The sequence below is a fragment of the Octopus sinensis genome, linkage group LG1 (assembly GCF_006345805.1).
Source record: "Octopus sinensis linkage group LG1, ASM634580v1, whole genome shotgun sequence".
In the NCBI taxonomy this organism is placed as follows: Eukaryota; Metazoa; Mollusca; class Cephalopoda; order Octopoda; family Octopodidae; genus Octopus; species Octopus sinensis.
The window spans coordinates 112,115,526-112,133,234 of record NC_042997.1 but is presented as its reverse complement, the minus strand read 5'-3'; positions in this window follow the sequence as shown (position 1 = coordinate 112,133,234).

Here is a 17,709-nt window from a genome sequence, read left to right as displayed (position 1 = left end):
ATATGATTGATTTTTGCCAATATAGACTGGAAGTCACTGAGGAACATGCAATTGGTTGATTGATTAAGAATATTTAGACATAAGTGAGAGATATTTTAAAATAAGTGGCATGTGTAGGGGCAATTTTCAGTATATGAATGCAGAAAGGAGAAACATGTATTTGCTGTTTATTTCAGAATATTCTGGTTATTTCCTATAAAAGTGTTTGATCATTTTAAAATATGTAGTAAGATTTTTTTCATTTTTTTTTTTTTTTGGTAACTTGACACTAAACAATAGAATCTGTCTTAAATGTGACCACATAATTTCTAACTTCAGCCTATTGTCAACGCCATTTGTCACTTGCTTAGATGAAAGCTGTCCCTTCCGATATATAGGAAACCTTGAATGATACAGTCGCAATGGAGGTTTTACGTAAGGCTGTGTGTGAATGAGGTAACAACATCATACAAATGTTTAATAATAACTTTTATTTCACCATACAAGTAGTTTTCAAGTTGGTTATGAATTAGGAAGTTTCCACAAGTCAACACAAAAGAATAAATCTGTAGCATTCATAAATGGTTGATTACAAAAGCTCTGTTCTAAAGCTTAACAAGACAGGACAAAATATAAACATTAGATTCATATCAAGCAACCATAACAATATATCAGGTTGAGAAGAAGTTGTTAAAATGATGATTATAAACAGCAAAAGAATGTAAGGAGCTGGACCAGGGGCTGTCACACTCTGGAAGTTAAGGCTAAAAACAAGCCTTTATGTAACCCTTGAATTGAAGCATTCTTGAAGGATCTAGAATGTTCAATCATATTAAGTCTAGTTGCTGAGGCCTAAAATCTTGCTATATATCTTACTAGAAAAATGCTAAATTTTCACTTAGATCAGACAAAAGTATTTACTCCTTCAAACCTCCCAAACTCCGCTATTGTAAAAAATTTACAAAAATCCCCCATTTTTTTTTGAGTTTAGGGGACTTGAGGGAGTAAATGCCCTTGATTGATCTCAGCGAAAATTTAGCATTTTTCTAGTAATTAAATAAAGCAGCATCTTAGCTTTCAGGCATTTTCAATTTCTGCCATTTTTTATTTTCACTCCACCTTACTCTACTAATGTACTTTTGGTTAGTTTTTCTGAACACTGTATACAATAAGTTCGTTACTATTTTGTGTTTTCAACACAAACTGACCCTGAAGAGATTTTTCTCTCAGACCTTATGCCTTTCGAAGATGTACATACATTAAATATGATACATAGATGACCATTTTGATTAAATGCTGTTCCAGTTGCATACACTAAAGTATTTCATCATCATCATCATCATCACCATCAAGATCCTTTAATTGATGTGGCAGCCAGTCCTTGGGGGTTCCGCTCTCAGCACTTTTACAAATCTCAGCACTGTTCTGTCGTGCATAGCTGGGTCATGGTGTTGTGACCTGTCCAGTCATTGATGTGGTCAAACCTGGATTTTCTCTGCCCACCTCTTTTACACCTTCCTTCAACTGTACCTTAATGGATGGTTTTAGACAAAGTGATATGTGGCAAGATATGTGACCATACCAGGAGGCAAGCTTTTGTCTTTTTACCTGCACAAGGAATGGTTCCTGTCTGCAAGTGTATTTGTTAACTTGCTGCCTGACAAAGCTGTTCATTTGGTGCTTTGTGTATGGGATGTGTAGCAGTCCCTTCTGAAGCACTTGTGCTTAATTGCCTGGATTCTTTGCTTCATGTCAACTGTAAAAGTCCAGCTCTCACACCCATACATAACGATTAAAGTCACTAAGGACGCATACACCTTGAGTCTTGGAAAACTAACGAATTGGCTTTTCCATATGGTGTTCATCTCTATCATGGCGGCAGAAACCAAACTGGTCTTGTGATCTTCTTTTGAGATCTGCTGACCTTGGTGAAAGTGGATCCTAAGTACTTAAAGGTGTCCACTTTATCAAGTCTCTCTGTTCAGCCATTATGTTGCTTGCTGTGTTCTACTTGTTACTATTAACCAACATCTTGCTCTTTTCTGGCCTGATCTCCATCTCATTTGCTAAGCTATTTAGGTTTGTGAAAAGAGATCAGTTGACAAGTTTTTTAGAGAAAGATTGACTCAGAGATGCAAGTGGGCCTGAAGTGCGGACTTGTCTTCCCAGAGGAGACAGTAGTAACACCACACTGACCAGATATGTTCTTGCTCTCTAAGAATACAAAAACAAATCATTGTGTTGAGCTCACAGTGCCCCGGGAGGACAGACTCGATATTTCCTGCCAGTTTAAGCAATCAAAATATCAGCACCTAGTCAACGAGGTCCTTGTCAAGGATTGGCAGGCAGCCTCATTCCCCACAGGAGTCAGTTACCATGGCTTCCCATCCAGGTCAGTGTGTTATTTCAATGCAGAAGATGATAGGCCAGGAAACCCAGACAACTGTACAAAGCCATCCAGGAAATAGGAACAGCAGCTGAAACTAGCTCAAGATGGCTATGACTGATGAGAGACGACAAGTGGAACCCTTCCGTAGGTGGAGACTAGCTCAGTCCTCGCTGTTCCACTCAGGTGAAACTTACACAGACTCAAGGGCAAAATGATTGTGACTGTGAGATACCTGTTGATGATATGGAAAGGGGGCTATCGGTCGATATGCCTCAAAAAGTAGTCAATGAAATGTCATCCGAATCAGCTGTTTTGTTCGTTAATTTCCATAAAATTTTTTTTATTTATTCACTTTTGTTTTAAAGTGAAAGAGAAGAGAAAGTAAAAGATGTGTGAATGTATATATGAAATGGACGTGAGTGTGTGAGAGAGAGAGAGAGAATGAGTGAGTTCCATTTACACATACATGAGAACACACACATTCACTCACTCTCTCTGTCTCTGTCTCTCTCTCTTTCTCTCACACACACACACATACACACATATACATACAAAAAAGATGTATGCATATGTAATGATGTATGTACGTATACATGACAACACACCCCTTCACTCACTCTCTTCCTCTCTCTCTTTCTCACACACACACACACACACATCCATTTCATATACACATATCTATACTTTTTCCTCTCTTTCACTTTGAAACAAAAATAAATAAATAAATAAATAAATTTTTATGGAAATTAACGAACCCAGATAACAACCCTTCAAGTCAAAACAAAAGATAGCCGAGAAGGGTTCTAGCATTGCAATGGATTTAGAAGGGCTCGTGAAACCTCTGATTAGCTCATGCAGTTTCTGTATATTTCACCCATAGAAGCTATCCGTGTACCAAACCTAATCTATATAGACCATCAAAAGTTATGATGCTGTGGTGTTTGTCTGAGAGAAAAATCTATCTCCTTCTCAAAATGTTGTATATTTTTCCCCACATCAAATATTTGTCACCGAAGCCCAGCATCTGAATCTATGAATTTACGTATTCACCTATACGGTGATCAATAGATATATAATTTATTGATTTGGTAGAGAAGCCTAATATATATTTCATACGAACACTTCAATAAAAATTCCATAGTTTTGTCAACGTAATGAATCAATCTCGCAGAGATTCGGTGCTTAGCACGAGTCTTCTAATGGACCGATGTGTGCAGGGGCGTGTACGTGTGTGTGTGTGTGTGTGTGTTAAGAATAGTGAAGCATAAAGGACGTGAGAGAGGGAGGGAAAGAAGAGAAAGACAGAGAAAATGAGATAGGGGTAGAGAGAAACAGGGAGAGAGAGGAAATGGAAGAGAGAGAGGGGATGAAAGAGAGAGGAAGACAGAGAAAATAGGAGAGAAGAAAAGAGAGAGGGGATGAAAGAGAGAGGAAGAAATAGAAAGAGAGAGAGGGAGGATGAGAGAAAAAGGTAAAGAGAGAGAGAGGAAGATGGAGAGGGGGAAGGGGAGAGAAAGAGATAAAGAGAGAGAGGAAGGAAGATGGAGAGAGGGAGCATGAGGAATACAGAGAGGGGGGTTAGGAAGAGAGGTCTACTTTCTATAAAATGTCCACAGAGGAAGAATGTTCGTTAGTAGAGTCCGGTGTATTTTGGAAATGTAGCATTAGAATTAGGTTTTGGTTGAAGAATCATTGATTTGGAAAGTCTATTGATGAAACACTGCTTCATACGTTCGAAAGAGAAGTAATCACCGCCAACCAAAGTCTCTTTATTTTATCTGCTTAATCTCTTGTGTGTGTGTGGCGTTGCGCTGGTGGAAATGTTTGGGAAAGCCTCAAACGATGGAAATATGGGGAAAGTAAAAACCAGAAATCTTTGTTTGCCTCAAATGAAATGCAAATCATTATCATCATCATCATCATCATCACCGTCGTCACCATCATCATCATCATCATCATCATCATCATCATCGTCATCACCATCATTGTCCTCATCATTGTTATCATCATCGTTAACATCATCACCAGCATCATCACTATCGCCGTTGTCATTATCATTATCATCCTCATCGTCATCACCATCATCATTGTCATCTTCGTTATCACCATCATCATCACCATCGTCATCATCACCATCGTCATCATCACCATCGTCATCATCACCATCGTCATCATCACCATCGTCATCATCATTGTCATCACCATCATCATTATCATCATCATCATCACCACTGCCATCACTATCATTGTCGTCGTCATCATCATTATCATCATCACCATCATCATCATCACCATCGGCATTGTCGTCATCGTCATCGTCATCATTATTGTCATCATCATCATTATCACCACAATCATCATCGCCACCACCACCACCACCACCATCATCATCATCACCACCATTGTCATCGTCATTATCATCATTATCATCATCATATAAGGCAGTGAGCTGGCAGAATCTTTAGCACACCAGACAAAATGCTCTTCAGCATTTCGTCTGTCTTTACATTCTGAGTTCAAATTCTGCCGAGGTCAACTTTGCATTTCTTCCTTTCTGGGTTGAACAAAATAAGTACCAGTTGTACACTGGGGTTGATGTAATCGACTTACCCCTTCCCCTGAAATTACTGGTCTTGTGCCAAAATTTTAAATCATCATTATCATTACCATCACCACCACCACCTCCATCATCCTCATCATCATTTAAGATCCATTTTCCATGCTGGCATGGGTTGGATGGTTTGGCAGGGGCTGGTGTGCCAGAGGACTGCACCAAGCTCCACTGCTTGTTTTGGGCATGGTTTCTATGGCTTCATGCCCTTACCTAATGCCAACCACTTTGTAGGGTGGACTGGGTGTATTATGTGGCACCAGCATCAATGAGGTAACCAAGTCGCTTGCAGGACAACAGCCCTTCAAATGAAATGGGGATTTGTTCTGAAAGAAGTGGCCTTGTGCCAGGTGATAAGAAGCTAGATACAGGTTCTTATTTGAGAACTTATAAAATGAAAGCCTTCTGGTCTGGTTTTCATAAGCACATTGTTTATAGGGGGCATTCCTTTCCATAGACATTTTCTAGTAGTGGAGGTCATTCCATATTTGAGTGTACATGACAGGTTAAATATAATTGTGCACACATATAAATACAGGCGTGGCTGTGTGGTAAGAAGTTTGCTTCCCAACTACATGGTTCCGGGTTCAGTCTCACTGTGTGACACCTTGGGTAAGTGCCTTCTACTATAACCTTAGGCCAACTAAAGCCTCATGAGTGGATTCGGTAGACAGAAACTGTAAGAAAAACCCTATGTGTGCATGTGTGTGTGTGTGTGCTTGTGCATGTGTGTGTCTCCTACTACCACTTAACAGCTAGTGTCAGCTAGAGACTGATAGAGTAAGTACCATGCTTGAAAATTTTTCAAGGCAGTGCCCCAGCATGACCACAGTCTAATGACTGAAACAAGTGAAAGAAGAAGAAAGGCACCTATATTTCAATCATCACTGCTTAATGTGCCTCTCATTAATTAATTTAATTAATTCCAGCTTGGTAAAGCTTTGCGCACACCAGCAAATGTTTTATATGGGCTGTGAACAACAGATATGATGTCTGTAGCTAATGATGTGTAACGATGCAGAAAATCGTCCTACAGTCTAGTGACTTCAGCCTAAGGAGTATGGAATGCAATCCTGACTTCATTCTACAGAGCAGAATGATTCGTTACATAAAAAGCACCGGTGCTAGCGTCACCTAAAAGCATCCATTCTAGTGCCATGTAAAAAGCACCCAGAATATTTTATAATGTTTGGTGTTAGGAAGGGCATCCAGTCATAGAAGCCATGCTAAAACAGACAACTGGAGCCTGGTGAGGCCCTATGGCTTGCCAGCTCCTGTCAAACCATTGAACCCATACCAGCATAGTAAACAGATGTTAAATGATGGTGATGCTGATGGTGGTGGTGGTGGTGGTGGTGATGGTGATGATGATGATTATTAACACTAACCATTACATAAGATCTCAGTATTTAAGGGACTGAAAAGGTCCTTAATTGCAGCTATTATCCCAGTCTTAGCTAAAAACTAAAAAAAAATTATTTTTTTAGACTGAAAAGAGTTGTAGAGACATAAACCAAACAACTGAAGTGTTTGTGGGCTTTTTGGGTTTTTTTTTTTGTTCGTTTTTAAATCTTAATAATTTGTCAACAATTATATTTTTTAAAAAACTGTATTCCTATTCATGAAATGTATATTTGATGTATGAATGAGCAAATATAATCGTATCGAGTCTCTTTTAACTATTTAATGTTGCTTGAAGTAATTCAACAATTCAAAGAATGGCATCTCTCTGAAGTTCTCTTTCATCATTTCACACCAACAACGGCAACAACAATAACAACCACAAATGCCGATACGCTATCACTTTAGAAGCTCGCTTGCAATTAACCTTTCATTTAAGTTAATGCAACACAACCAACAGATCGGAGCCTGAGCTGTTTCTCTCTAACAGACCCTTTACTGTTTGAGTATGTTACGGCGGCAATAGTTTAGCACAACGCTTCTTGCCAAAATACTTAACACATCGACACACTGACACCTTTAAACACTGTTTTCTCACCCTAAAATCAAATTTGCATTGAAAGAGAGCTGTCTCAATGCCTACCCTAGTCATGTGACCACCACTACCTCATCATCGCAGCTACTCAACACACAATTACAGGATGTAAGAGGATTGCTTCCCAATAACAAATTCATGCATTAGATTTGCATTTATAAGTTATGAGTAAAATATCATCAAGGAAAAGTTAGGCATCATAACTTATAAATGCAAATCTAATGCATAAATTTGTAACTTATTCAATGAGTATAAATGGAAACAGCTGTAGGAAGAAATGATTATCAATTTATTAATAAAAGTAAATATTAACCACTAGTTCTCCATTTTCTTCTCTTAATATAATATGGATTGTGCGTGTGTGTGTGTGTGTGTGTTTATTTGTAGTTAAGCCTATGTCTGGTCATAGAGTGACTAATGGTATAGCATCCACAAAGGGCTAAGCCCTGTGAACGGCTTGTCAAATTCTAAAGCCGAAGACATTTGTCTGTGACTGGTCACTGACTTAACTACATACAAATACATTACTGCTCTATGCTTTAGAGCAGTGGTTCCCAAACTGGGTGGTATTGCACCCGTGGATGTGGTGGAAAATTCCAAGGGAGCATTGAAGAAAAGTGGGGCAATAATGGGGTAGCGATTCATGTAAAATCAACAAAATAATGGGTTCATTAGGTTAAGTTTTATTTGTGAAATGCAATTGCTTTGAATTCGCTTCAGAAAGAGGTTTGTGTTTGCGATGGTTAGTTGAGGTAGGGGCACTAGGAATGTGGCTTGAGTGTCAAGGGGGCAGCAGCCCAATATAATTTGGGAACCACTGCTTTAGAGTGCACTTCTTTTTCAGATATGATGCATTGACTATCTATCTATATAAGTGCCAGCCTATGTGTGTGTCTGTGTTTGCACCCCTCACCACTGCTTGACAACCGGTGTTGGTATGTTTACATCCCCATAACTTAGCAGTTCAGCAAAAAGGACATAATAGAATAAGTACCAAGCTTCAAAACAAAATAAATAGCGGAGGGGGTGATTTATTCCACTAAAAATTCTTAAAGGGGGTACTCCAGCATGACCGCAGTCAAACGACTGAAACATGTAAAAGAACACAATGACTACCACCCCAACCCCCGCTCTGCTGGTGAAAATGCGGTTATCATCTAGATCAGTGAACTGTATTGACCTTTGTATCAACAAGTGGTATCTATTTAGAGCCTGATAGACTGAGCTGTTTGAACATGTTTAGAATGTGAAGATATCACAGGTTATGGCAACACTTGTTAATTCTTTTGCTATCATATTTCTGTTGACCTACATGGCGCCTTTGTTCTGGGGGTGGCTGTGTGGTAAGAATCTTACTTCTCAACCACTTGATTCCGGGCTCAGTCCCAACCACATGGTTCCAGTTTCGTGGCATCTTCAGCTGGTGTCTTCTACATTAGCCTCAGGCAGACCAAAGCTTTGTGAGTGGATTTGGTAGACGGAAACTGAAAGAAGCCCATCATGTGTGTGTGTTTGTGTGTCTGTGTGTGTGTCCCCCACCATCACTTGACAACTGATGTCGGTGTGTTTACATCCCTGTAACTTAGTGGTTCAGCAAAAGAGACCGATAGAATAAGTAAGGCGGCGAGCTGGCAGAAACATTAGCACGCTGGGCGAAATGCTTTGTGGTATTTTGTCTGCTGCTACGTTCTGAGTTCAAATTCCATCAAGGTAGACTTAGCCTTTCATCTTTTGGGGTCGATTACATAAGTACCAGTTACACACTGGGTTCGATATAATCAACTTAATCCGTTTGTCTGTCCTTGTTTGTTCTCTCTGTGTTTAGCCCCTTGTGCGTAGTAAAGAAATAGGTATTTCATTTGTCTTTACATTCTGAGTTCAAATTCCACCAAGGTTGACTTTGCCTTTCATCCTTTCGGGGTTGATTAAATAAGTACCAGTTACATACTGGGGTCGATGTAATGGACTTAATCCCAGTGTCTGTCCTTGTTTGTCCTCTGTATGTTTAGCCCTCTGTGGGAAATAAAGAAATAAGTACTAGGCTTACAAAGAATAATTTCTGGGGTTCATTTGCTCGACTAAAGGCAATGCTCTAGCATGGCCGCAGTCAGAATGGCAGAAACAAGTAAAACAATTATTCAGTAAAATAAATGTGTCATAAATAATCTGATATTTGGAAGATAAATTCACCATGCAGTTTTGATGAACGGTTCAAATTTAGATCACTTTAAAAGCAGAGCTTCGCATCACAGAAGTAAAGGTTGTCTCAGGTGAATTACAGAACACACATACCAATAAACTCAAACAATATTCAACCAATCTGTTAATGTATTTCTATTGAAATACACCACTTTTTGTTGAAAATAACGAAGAATTTTAGTTAAAATACTGTGTTTACAACATAACATGGAATTTTGATGGAAGGTTATCATTTAAATCACTTTAATCCATTTGTTGCCATATTCTTGTTGAAGCATTCTACCTTTGTTTCCATTAATTTTGGAAATAACGAAGAATTTAATATAATGACTTTGTCCTTATTATCCTGGTGTTCAAACATAAATTAGCATAAAATTTTGATCATTTTAAAGTGGGAAGTTTGTACGAGAGGACCAAAGATGTTCTCCAGCACGTTGGTCTCAAGAGGGTTAATTCAACTATGGACACAATTAGTAAAAGACAATAACAACAACAACATCAACAACAGTCAAAACAACAACATGATGCCACAGCATCAGTAGGATAATGGCAAATAAGCTTGAAAAAAACTAATTAAATACATTTTTTCTTCTTTTTTTTCTTTATTTTAATTTTCTGTAACATATCAGTTTGCAATTTGAAATCTGATATGTTACTAATTAGGTTATGCTAATTGATACTGTGGCCAATTAGTGCTGAAAACACCTGTTGTTGTCATCTTGTTTTAGCAATATTTCAGTTGTCAGGTATTCAAGGAGACAATCTAATACGCATGCAATTAATCTGTGGTTTTATAATATAATTAGTGTTTTGATGAGTTTGCAGTTCTTAGTATTTCAAATTGTCTTAGCAGATTTCATTGCAACTGTAGCATATTTAAAACGAACTCAACAACAACAACAACAAAAAAAATAAATAAATAAAATAACAGGAATTCAATATAATAATTGCTTGGAAATATTGTACAGATGTAATTGAAGACTTTTTGCAAGTTCTTCTGTGTAAATGTCCTGGTTCTAATCTTGGAAAACTGTCACATAAATTCCAAAATGGAAAACAAGAAATTTCCTGTATTTGATGGCATTGAAGACACACATTTAATAGCAAAACAAAAAAAAAGATTAAAAAATCACCCCAGGTCTTATGAGCAAAGTTGTTTTAAATATTCTTTTTTACTCTAGGCACAAGGACCGAAATTTGTGGGGAGGGAGCCAGTCAACTAGACCGACCACAGTACACAACTCATGCTTAATTCATTGATCCTGAAAGGATGAAAGGCAAAGTCAACCTTGGCGGAATTTGAACTCAGAACAAAGACAGATGAAATACCGCCAAGCATTTCACCCGGTGTGCTAACATTTCTGCCAGCTCGCCACCTTAGTTGTTTTAAATATTCTTTTCTACTCTAGGCACAAGGCCTGCAATCTTTGGGGAGGGGACTAGTTGATTAGATCACCTGCAGTACACAACTGGTGCTTAATTTATTGACCCGAAAGGATGAAAGGCAAAGTTGACCTCAGCAGAATTTGAACTCAGAATATAGCGACATACGAAATACTGCTGAGCATTTTGCCCGGTGTGCTAACGATTCTGCCAGCTCGCCCCCTTAGTTATTTTAAATATTCTTTTCTATTCTAGACACAAGGCCCGAAATTTTGGGGGAGGGAGCCAGTCAATTAGATCGACCCATGTATGCAACTGGTACTTAATTTATCGACTCCAAAAGATGAAAGGAAAAGTTGACCTTGGCAGAATTTGAACCCAGAACATAAAGACAGACAAAATACCGCTAAACATTTCACTCAGTGTGCTAACATTAAGTTCTGAGTTCAAATTCCGCTGAGGTCCACTTTACCTTTTCTCCTTTCAAGGAGTACCAGTTGAGCACTGGGGTTAATGTAATCAACTAGTCTCCTACCCCCAAAATTGCTGGCCTTGTGCTAAAATTTGAAACCAATACTTATATTAGAAATAAGGCAACAAGTTGTGCAAAATGTTTCGTGGCATTTTGTCTGTCCTTACATTCTGAGTTCAAATTCCACTGAGGTTGATTTTTGCCTTTTATCCTTTCAAGGTTGATAAAAACAAGTACCAGTTGAACACTGGGGGAAGAGGGGCGATGTAATCAACTTACCCCCTCCCCCGAAATTGCTGGTCTTGTGCCAAAATTTGAAACCAATATTACATGCATTAACACACTTTTGGAGTGGAAGGCATTAGGAAGGGCATCCAGTTGTAAAAACCATACCAAATCAGACTGGGGTCTGGTGCAGCCTTCCAGCCTTGCCAGCCCTGGTCAAACCGTCCAACCCATGCCAGCAGGGATAATAGCTGTTAAATGATGATGATGATGATGATGATGTGCTACTGACGTTGGGCTGCCTCTAATATGCTCATGTGTCCTTTATGCCATCAAATATGGGTCATTTGTACAGGTGTGGTTGTGGGGTTAAGAAGCTTGCTTCCTGACCATAGGGTTTTGGGTTCATTCTCATTGCATAGCGCCTTGATCTTTATTCCTGAGCCAACCAATGACTTGTATGTGAATCTCATAAGCAAAAACTGAAAGAAGCCCATCGTGTATGGGGGGGAGTGGGAAGGTCTGTATAAATGCTTTCATTTTGCATCATCATCGTCATTTAAATGTCCATTTTCCATGCTGGCATGGATTGGACAGTTTGACAGGAAATGGCAAAGCCAGGAACCTCACCAGGTTCCACTGTGTGTCTTGGCAAGGTTTATACACCTGGCTGCCCTTCTTAATGCCAACCACTTTACAGTGTGTACTGGGTGCTTTTAACATGGCACTAGCACAGGTGCTTTTTACGCTGCCCCAGCACCAGTGCTTTAAATGTGGCACCAGCACCAGGAGGGTTACTAAGTACCTTGCAAAACAGAAACCCCTCAAATTGGAAGTGGGGAGTTCTATTGAGGGGGTTTGCATATCTCTGGAAAATCACTGAGCTACAGGTGGTGGCATTGTTGACATTTCCAAGTTGTTTGGTAGTTCTATGCTTTCAAAGACAAATGGAAAGAAAATTCCTTTTCTTGAAAAGTTGGTAAAGATTGGTGACAGTAAAAGCATCCAGTTGTAAAAACACTAATTCAATGATATGTATTCATCTAACCCATGCTGACATGATAAAACAGAAGAGCATCCTAAATAGCTAATAAGAAATATCGAAGATTAAAATATAAGTTACATGTGTTTGTGTGTGTGTGTGTGTGAGTTTGTATGTGTGTGAATGTGTATGTGTGTAACTTTGTGTGTGTATGGATGTATGTGAGTGTGTGTGTGTGTAAGTTTGTGTGTGTGCATGAGTGTGAGTGTGTGTATGTGTGTGTGCATGTATAAGTTTGTGTATGTGTGAGAGTATGCGTGTGTGTGTGTGTATGAGAGTGTGTGTGTGTGTGTCTGTCTGTCTGACAGCATGACAGTTGTAGAAAGAGACATCATTATACAAGCAGTATTGTTTGTTTGGAATCTTCCAAGAAAACCTTGTCTGGCCAAAGGGAAAGATTACCTTGCTTGGAAGTGTGTGAGGGTTGATGATGATGATGATGATGATGAATAGATGATGATGATGAATAGATGATGATAATGATGATGATGAAGAATAGATGATGATGATGATGATGATCACATGCACACACACACAAACATCTATATATGTACCCTTCTGTTTTTAATTACTTAAATTCATCCTTTGAGGAAGGAATTGGTTTCTAAAAAAGACACAAAGCTCCATTGTTGGAATGTAGATAACAAAAACAATGTCACATTTTAAACTCGAGAAAAGTCTTGCATACTTTTACTGTTCCACTTACATGTTGTATTTGTAAAATACAGTTCTATATCTGAGAGATGAGGAATTAACGTACATTATTTACATTTGATGGATATTTGTTCTCATCTTGTTTCTTGTTAACACGTTTCAGCTGATGTACTTGCCAGCCTTCATTAAGTTTGTTCAGAGTTACCTCTCTTAAGTCAAAAACTAGAAACATTGATGTCTGAGATCCCCAAGAGATGGTGACACTGAACGAACTGGGTGTTTTCACACCTTTTTACCATAAGAGAGATTTTTAATCTCCATGGTAACTGCAGTGTATTTGCCGTTTAGCAGTTGAAATATGTGACAAACATATTTCAACTAACCTAAATTGTGAATATATATCTATATATATCTATATATATATAGATAGATAGATAGAAGATAGATAGATAGATAGATAATAGATAGATAGATAGATAGATAGATAATAGATAGATAGATAATAGATAGATAGATAGATAATAGATAGATAGATAGATAGATGATAGATAGATAGATAATAGATAGATAGATAGATAGATAGATAGATAGATAGATAGATAGATAGATAGATAGATAGGTAGATAGACAGACAGACAGACAGACAGATAGATAGACAGCTAGACAGATAGATAGATAGATAGATAGATAGATAGATAGATAGATAGATAGATAGATAGAAGATAGATAGATAGATAGATAGACTAGTTATAGGGTTGAATAGAATCTAAGCACATCAACACATTGGACACCAAAAGTGGCTAGGTGTAATAAGAAAGGGTTCACAGTGAGGTAAAACAACCATGAAGGTATCCTATGCAAGGACCGAATTTAATTTAAACCACAGATCTGGCTCAGGACTGGTTTCTAGGTGTGGCATAGGTATTAAAAAAGAACACAACTGCATTTGTGTGTGTGTGTGTGTGTGTTAACATGAGTGTGTTACTTAAAAAGCAGCTTGCTTCAGTATTTTGATATTTATATATAGGTATAGGTATATCATAAAATCAATAGAACTTCTACACATGCTCATACATGCCAGCATGCCTATATATACACTAGATGCATGTATATATATAAAAACATATATATATATATACATACATATATATATATATATATAATATATATATATATATATATATATATATATATATATATATTATATATATATATATATATATATATATATATATACATATATATATAAAGAAGAAAAAGAAAATGGAGAATGGGAAGTTATATATATGGATGTGTAGGTGGATGAATTGATGTATATACATTTTTTTGTATCATCATATGAAAGGAAGAATCATGGGAGTAAATTTTCTAGAAAATTTTGCTTCAGTTATTAATGTGTGTGTGTGTGTGTGTGGTGTGTGTGTGTGTGTGTGTGTGTATGTGTGTGTGTGCATTTGTATATAGATGTATTAGCGTGTATGTCTGTGTGTGTGTGTATTCATTTGTATATATAGGTGTTTATGTGTGTATGCGTGTATATTTGTGTAAGATTTAGTACATTTGTCTGTGTGTGTGTGTATCAGTGTGTGTGTATCAGTGTGTGTGTATGTGTGTGTGCACATGTGTGTGTACATTTGTATGTAGGCGTGTGATTGTATATAGGTGTATGTGTTTGTTTGTATGTGTATGTGTGAATGTGTGTGTGTGTAAATTTGAATGTAGATGTGTGTTTGCATATAGGTGTGTGTGTGTGTGTGTTTCTGTGTGTATGTGCATGTACATTTGTATGTAGGTATGTGTTTCTATATAGGTGTGTGTGTTTGTACATAGGTGTATGTGTTTGTTTGTGTGTGTATGTGTACATGTGTGTGTGTAAATTTGAATGTAGACGTGTGTTTGCATATAGGTGTGTGTTTCTGTGTGTATGTGTGTTTGTACATATGTGTATGTGTTTGTTTGTGTGTGTATGTGTGCGTGTGTGTGTGTAAATTTGAATGTAGATGTGTGTTTGCATATAGGTGTGTATGTGTGTTTCTGTGTGTATGCGTGTGTACATTTGTATGTAGGCGTGTGTTTGTATATAGGTGTGTCTCAGTGCATTTAATGTGTGAGCACGTGAATGAAGGGGTTAGCTTTAGGCTGAGAGGAGCTCCAGTATGTATGGTGAGGCAACGTAAATCAGAGAATATCAAATAAAGGGTGGTAGGGAGAGGAGGGGGTGAAGGACTAAATGTTTGTAGCAGATGGAGGAACAGGGGAGAGGGAAACGTCAAGTTCTGACGGGAATCAATAAATATTCTCAGTTCTTGTTATTGATGTGAAGGAATTAGTAGCAGGGCAATTGGAGATTGCAGATTCATAACATATATGTGTGTGTGTGTGTATGTGTCGATACTTATACATACATACATATATATATATATATATATATATATATATATATATATATTATATATATATATATATATATATATATATATATAGATATATATATAATATATATATATATATATATATATATGTATATATGAATGTATGGATGTATTTATAAATATATATGTATGTATATAGATAGATGGTAGACAGACAGAAAAGCTGACAACAGACAAGCAGACAAATAGATAGATTAGATAGATAGACAGACAGACAGATAGATAGATAGATAATAGATAGATAGATATAGATAGATAGATAGATAGATAATAGATAGATAGATAGATAGATAGATATAGATAGATAGATAGACAGACAGACAGATAGATAGATAGATAGATAGATAGATAGATAGATAGATAGATAGATAGATAGATAGATAGATAGATAGATAGATAGATAGATAGATAGACAAACAGCTGGAGAGGTAGATAGGTAGACAGATAGAGAGACAGATAGACAAACATACAAACACACAGACAGAAATATAGGCAAACCGATAGACAGGCAAGCCAGACAGGATTGATAGATGGACACACAGACACACAGACAGATATTTATCGATAAGTGAATATATGAAAATATGTAGGTTGGCAGGTACATCTGAGTGAGTGCAACTGTTACTTTGGTTGCACAATGATTCATACCCTCAATGCATATTTAAAAAATATATATACGATCTAAGGGAAGTAACTCAAATGAACCAACACCATAAAATTGAATGATTCAGTTAAAGGGTGATGTACTGCAGGGCTTCTCAAACTATCTGAAGTGGCATACCTCTTTTACTCTTTTACTTGTTTCAGTCATGTGACTGCGGCCATGCTGGAGCACTGCCATTAATCGAGGAAATCAACCCCAGGACTCATTCTTTGTAAGCCTAGTACTTATTCTATCGGTCTCTTTTGCCGAATTGCTAAGTTACGGGGACGTAAACACACCAGGATCGGTTGTCAAGTGAGGCTGGGGCTGGGGACAAACACAGACACACAAACATATACACATACATACATACATACATATATATATATATATATATATATATATAGTATGCTCCGATGGATGTGTAATGTCAGTACTCATACTCGGCAGAGTGTAAGTACCTTGAGAGAAAAGCTGGACCTAAGAAGCGTCAGTTGTGGTGTGCAAGAGAGACGTTTGCGTTGGTATGGTCATGTGGCGAGAATGGATGAAGATAGTTGTGTGAAAAAGTGCCACACCCTAGCGGTTGAGGGAACCTGCGGAAGAGGCAGACCCAGGAAAACCTGGGACGAGGTGGTAAAGCACGACCTTCGAACTTTAGGTCTCACTGAGGAAATGACTAGAGACTGAGACCTCTGGAAGTGTGCTGTGCACGAGAAGACCCGGCAGGACAAGTCCATAACCCGTGGCCTTCTACATGGGATGGAGCCAGACTACGTATGCATACCTTCCCTTCTTGGGACACAAAACTCTACTTGTGAAGACCTGTTGAGGCAAGTGAGGATCAGAATCGAAATCGATCAACGGAAATTGCAGATGTGTTACCAGTGCCGGTGGCATGTCGAAACTCTACTTGTGAAGATCTGTTGAGGCAAGTGAGGATCAGAATCGAAATCGATCAATGGAAATTGCAGATGTAAGAGAACCTTCCGGTGGCATGTAAGAGAACCTTCCGTTTCGCGACCGTTGCCAGCGCCCCCCGACTGGCCTCGTGCCGGTGGCACATAAAAAGCACCATCCGTTCGGGGCCGCTTGCCAGCTCTGTCTGGCACTTGTGTGGGTGGCACGTAAAAAGCACCCACTACACTCACGGAGTTGTTGGCATTAGGAAGGGCATCCAGCCGTAGAAACACTGCCAGATTTGACTGGGCCTGATGAAGCCTTCTGGCTTCACAGACCCCAGTAGAACCGTCCAACCCATGCTAGCATGGAAAACGGACGCTAAACGATGATGATGATGATGATGATGATGATGATATATATATATATATATATATATATATATATATATATATACATACGACGGGCTTCTTTCAGTTTCCATCTATCAAATCTATTCACAAGGCTTTAGTTGGCCCAAGGCTATAGTAGAAGACACTTGCCCAAGGTGCCATACAGTGGGACTGAACCTAGAACCATGTAGTTCGTAAGCAAGCTACTTACCACATAGCCATTCCTATACTGGTAGTTTTTTTTTTTTTTTTTTCCAATGTACCAGGGACTGGTAATATTTCTTAGTAATATTAATTTATACCAGAAACAATATATATAATGAATATAATAGAAGTCGACATTTTTTAAAAATTTTCTATTCATTTTGTAGGAGTGGGAGTAGCTGTGTGAT